The sequence below is a fragment of the Oncorhynchus clarkii genome, chromosome 28, assembly GCF_045791955.1.
Source record: "Oncorhynchus clarkii lewisi isolate Uvic-CL-2024 chromosome 28, UVic_Ocla_1.0, whole genome shotgun sequence".
Lineage (NCBI taxonomy): Eukaryota > Metazoa > Chordata > Actinopteri > Salmoniformes > Salmonidae > Oncorhynchus > Oncorhynchus clarkii.
In genome coordinates, this window is record NC_092174.1 from 33,408,090 (window position 1) to 33,414,089 (window position 6,000).

Consider the following 6,000-nt stretch of genomic DNA (forward strand, 5'->3'; position numbering starts at 1 on the left):
TTAGGGTCATTGTCCTGCTGGAAGATGAACCTCTGTCCCAGACTCAAAACTCTGGAAGACAAACAGGTTTCCCTCGAGAATTTCCCTGTATTTAGCACCATCCATCATTCATTCAATTCTGACCAGGTTCCCAGTCCCTGCTGATGAAAAACATCCCCACAGTATGATGCTGCCACCACCATGCTTCACTGTGGGGATAGTGTTCTAGAGGTGATGGGAGGTGTTGGGTGTGCGCCAGACATAGCATTTTCCTTGATGGCCAAAAATATAAATTTTAGTCTCATCTGACCAGAGTACCTTCTTCCCTAAGTTTGGGGAGTCTCCCACGTGCCTTTTGGCAAACACCATACATGTTTGCTTCTTTTTTTCTTTAAGCAATGGCTTTTTTTCTGGCCACTCTTCCGTAAATCCCAGCTCTGTGGAATGTACGGCTTAAAGTGGTCCTATGGACAGATAGTCCAATCTCGGCAGCTCCTTCAGGGTTATCTTTGGTTTCTTTGTTGCCTCTCTGATTCATGCCCTCCTTGCCTGGTCCGTGAGTCTTGGCAGGTGTGTTGTGGTGCCATATTCTTTCCATGTTTTAATAATGGATTTAATGGTGCTCCGTGGGATGTTCAAAGTTTCTGATATTTTTTTATAATCCAACCCTGATCTGTACTTCTCCACAACTTTGTCCCTGACCTGTTTGGAGAGCTCCCCCTTGCTTAGTGGTGTTGCAGAATCTGGGGACTTTCAGAACAGGTGTATATATACTGAGATCATGTGACAGATCATGTGACACATAGATTGCACACAGGTGGACTTTATTTAACTAATTATGTGACTTCTGAAGGTAATTGGTGGCACCAGATCTTATTTAGAGGATTCATAGCAAAGGGGGTGAATACATATGCATGCAGCACCTTTCTGTTTTTTAATTTGAAAGTTATTTTGTAATTTCACTTCACCAATTTGGACTATTTTGTGTGTGTCCGTTACATGAAATCCAAATAAAAATCTATTTAAATTACAGGTTGCAATGCAACAAAATAGGAAAAACGCCAAGCGGGTGAATACTTTTGCAAGACACTGTAAACTCCAAAAGATTGAAGTGAAATATTGTATTTTGATAACAATTGCAGTTGGTGCCGTTTAAGATGAGGGAGGACAATTTTTGTTGTTGTTGAGCATGGCCTTATTTCTATTACAGTATATTGGATGACTTTCATTCATATTCCATTCACCCAGTTCAATGTAACATTGACAGGTTAAGGCTATTACATGATACATGAATCTTTCCTATACCCATTATGAGTTTGCTACAACCTAGCCTATGAATTATAGTTTACAATGTAGTTGCACAGGTCAATCTTTTTTTTTTTGTAGTCAAGGTGACAGACAGTGACACATTCAATACCACCTTGAACACTCTTAACTGCATCTAGCTGATTTAGGGTGTAATCATTAGTCCAACAATTGCATTCAAGAGTTTCTATTGGACAAATTCAGGTATATTTATCCTCGTTTCGTTCCGTTTGCTTCTGTTTAAGAAACGTTTTCAACAGAATCGGCGCAACGAATACACCCCTGATCACACGCTAACACAGTTCACTTTCATAGCAGCCACATTCAAATAGCATGATAAATTTGCTCGTTTCCATTATTTTTCTAAAACTATGCGCTCTCCTCCTCTCTCACCTTTTCCCTTTGCTTGTGGACTTCGGTGCATAACACATCAGCTGTTTGTGACCTGGCGAAAAAATCTTTCCAAACCAAACCTTCATATCATAACTGCTAACCGCTGCACACAGCTTATATCGTTGTCACCATATTAGCTAGCTAACATCATAGTCAACATAGCAAATAGAACTAACGCATTAGTAAACCCGCTACAATGATGCAGTACAGCGTACAATCAGCTAGCGGGTTAGGAGTTACATCGACAGGCCCTGGTGTCAAAAAATTAAAAAAGACAAAAGCCTACCTTGACTTGGAAGAATTCCAGTTTTGGATAGCCATATCCAGCTAGCTAACATTGCATTCCTCTCTGTTTGAGCCGGGTGTTTAGTAGGCTAAACTAGCTAGCTGCATTGGCTAGGTAAGTAAGTGAAAGTGAAAAAAATACTACGAAATATAACTATCTCTTTCTCTCTCTCTCTCTCTCTCGCTCTTGCTTCTCCTTCATTTTTGAAGAAATGTGTTTGTTCACAACTTTTCAACTGTTGTCTTTCTCTCTCTTTGAGTCAAGTACTCACCACATTTTATGGACTGCAGTGCTAGCTAGCTATAGATTGTGCTTCCAGTACCAGATTCATTGGGTGGGCAAAATGTCAGTTCATGTTGCAAGAGCTCTAATAGGTATGAGGATGTCCTCTGGGAGTTGTCATAATTACTTTGACTATGGAAGGGGGTGAGAACCATGAGCCTCCTATGTTTTGTGTTGAAGTTAATGTAACCAGAGGAGGAAGAAAATTACACAACATGTACAAAAGTATGTCGAAAAACTGCTCGTTGAACATCTCATTCCAAAATCATGGGTGTTAATATGGAGTTGGTACCCCCTTTGCTGCTATAACAGCCTCCACTCTTTTGTGAAAGCTTTCCACTAGATGTTTGAACATTGCTGCGGGGACTTGCTTGAAAGATGGCGCAGGAGGGGATGGTTACGGGTTTTATGGGGTCTTAACCAACCGTGCTATTTTGTTTGTTTTTTCGCAATGTTTTTAACTAACTTTGTACATAATGTTGCTGCTACCATCTCTTATGACTGAAAATATCTTCTGGACATCAGAACAGAGATTACTCACCTTGAACTGGACGAATAATTATTTAATGAGTCGGCCGAGAGGGATTTACTCAAGCCACCTGAACAGGCCCTCATCCCCGTCATTCGCAGGAGAAAGAGACGGAGGTTTCGCAGAAGGCGATCTTGTGAGGATCTGGCGACAAGTGGCTAATCTTCCTTTGCCATCGTAACTATTGGCCAATGTACAATCGCTTGATAATAAAGTGGATGAACTACAAGCACATATATCCTACCAACGGGACATTAAAAACTGTAATATCTTATGTTTCACTGAGTCGTGGCTGAACGACGACATGAATAACATACAGCTGGCGGGTTAAACACTGTATCGGCAGGATAGAACAGCAGCCTCCAGTAAGACAAGGGGTGGCGAGCTATGTATATTTGTAAAAACAACGGCTGGGTAACAATATCTAAGGAAGTCTCAAGGTTTTGCTAGCCTGAGATAGAGTATCTCATGACAAGCTGTAGACCACACTATCTACCGAGAGAGTTTTCATCAATATTCTTCGTAGCTGTCTATTTACCACCACAAACCGATGCTGGCACTAAGACTGCACTCAATGAGCTGTATACGGCCATAAGCAAAAAGGAAAATGCTAATCCAGAGTCGGCACTCCTAGTGGCCGGGGATTTTAATGCAGGGTAACTTAAATCCGTTTAACCTCATTTCTACGAGCATGTTAAATGTGCAACCAGAGGGAAAAAAAACTCTAGACCACCTTTACTCCACACACAGAGACACGTGCAAAGCTCTCCCTCGCCCTCCATTTGGCAAATCTGACCATAATTCTATCCTCCTGATTCCTGCTCACAAGCTAAATTTACAGCAGGAAGCAGGAAAAAAGTGGTCAGATGAAGCAGCTAAGCTAGAGGACTGTTTTTCTAGCACAAACTGGAATATGTTTCGGGATTCTTCCGATGGCATTGAGGAGTATATCACATCAGTCACTGACTTCATCAATAAGTGCATCGATGACGTCGTCCCCACAATGACTGAACGTACATAACCCAACCAGAAGCCATGGATTACAGGCAACATCGCACTGAGCTAAAGGATAAAGCTGCCGCTTTCAAGGAGCGGGACTCTGACCCGGGAACTTATAAGAAATTCCACTATGCCCTCTGATGAACCATCAAACAGCAAAGCGTCAATACAGGACTAAGATTGAATTGTACTACACCGGCAAGGCAGGGCTTGCAAACTATTACAGACTACAAAAGGAAGCACAGCCAAGAGCTGCCCAGTGACACAAGCCTACCAGACAAGCTAAATTCGAGGCAAGTGACACTGAAACATGCATGAGAGCATCAGCTGTTCCGGACAACTGTGTGATCACACTCTCCGCAGCCGGTGTGTGAGTAAGACCTTTATACAGCTCAACATTTACAAGGCCGCAGGGCCAGACAGATTACCAGGATGTGTGCTCCAACTGGCAGGTGACCAACTGGCAGGTGTCTTCACTGACATTTTCAATATGTCCCTGAGTCTGTAATACCAACATGTTCCAAGCAGACCGCAATTGTCACTATGCCCAAGAACACAAAGGCAACCTGCCTAAATGACTACAGACCCGTAGCACTCAGGTCCGTAACCATGAAGTGCTTTGAACGGCTGGTAATGGCTCACATCAATACCATTATCCCAGAAACCCTAGACACACTCCAATTTGCATACCGCCCAAACAAATCCACACATGATGCAATCTCTATTGCACTCCTCACTGCCCTTTCCCACATGGACAAAATGAACACTCATGTGAGAATGCTATTCATTGACTACCGCTCAGCGTTCAACAACATAGTACCCTCAAAGTTCATTACTACGCTAAGGATCCTGGGACTAAACACCTCCCTCTGCAACTGGATCCTGGACTTCCTGACGGGCCGCCCCCAGGTGGTAAGGGTAGGTAACAACACATCCGCCACGCTGATCCTCAACATGGGGGCCCCTCAGGGTTGTGTGCTTAGTGCCCTCCTGTACTCACTGTTCACTCATGACTGCACAGCCAGGCACGACTCCAACACCATCATTAAGTTTGCAGATGACACAACAGTGGAAGGCCTGATCACCGACAACGACGAGACAGCCTATAGGGAGGAGGTCAGAGACCTGACCGTGTGGTGCAAGGACAACAAACTCTCCCTCAACGTGCTCAAGACAAAGAAGATGATTGTGGACTACAGGAAAAGGAGGACCGAGCACGTCCCCATTCTCATCGACAGGGCTGTAGAGGAGCAGGTTGAGAGCTTCAAGTTCCTTTGCTTTCAAATCACCAACAAACTAACATGGTCCAAGCACACCAAGACAGCCGTGAAGAGGGCACAACAAAACCTAATACCCCTCAGGAGACTTGGCATGGGTCCTCAGATCCTCAAAATGTTCTGCAGCTGCACCATCGAGAGCATCCTGACGGGTTGCATCACTGCCTGGTACGGCAACTGCTCGTCCTCCGTCCGCAAGGCACTACAAAGGGTAGTGCGTACGACCCAGTACATGACTGGGCCAAGCTTCCTGCCATCCAGGACGTCTATACCAGGCAGTGTCAGAGGAAGGCCCTAAAAATTGTCATAGACTCCAGCCACTCTAGTCATAGACTGTTCTCTCTGCTACCTCATGGCAAGCGGTACCGGAGCGCCAAGTCTAAGTCTAGGTCCTTCTTAACAGCTTCTACACCCAAGCTATAAGACTCCTAAACATCGAATCAAATGGCTGCCCAGACTATTTGGATTGCTCTTTTACGCTGCTGCTACTCACTGTTATTATCTATGCATAGTCACTTTAATAACTCTACGTACATGTACATATTACCTCAATTACCTCGACTAACCGGTGCCCCCGCACATTGACTCTGTACCGGTACCCCCTGTATATAGCCTCGCTATTGTTATTTTACTGCTGCTCTTTAATTATTTGTTACTTTTATTTATTTATTTATTTTGGTATTTTTCTTAAAACTGCATTGTTGGTTAAGGGCTTGTATAAGTAAGCATTTCACTGTAAGGTCTACCTACACCTATTGTATTTGGCGCATGTGACAAATAAAATTTGATTTGATTTGATTTGCCTCCATTCAGCCACAAGAGCATTAGTGAGGACGGGCACTGATGTTGGGCGATTAGGCCTGGCTTGCAGTCGGCCATCCAATTCATCCCAAAGGTGTTCGATGGGGTTGAGGTCAGGGCTCTATGCAGGCCAGTCAAGTTCTTCCACA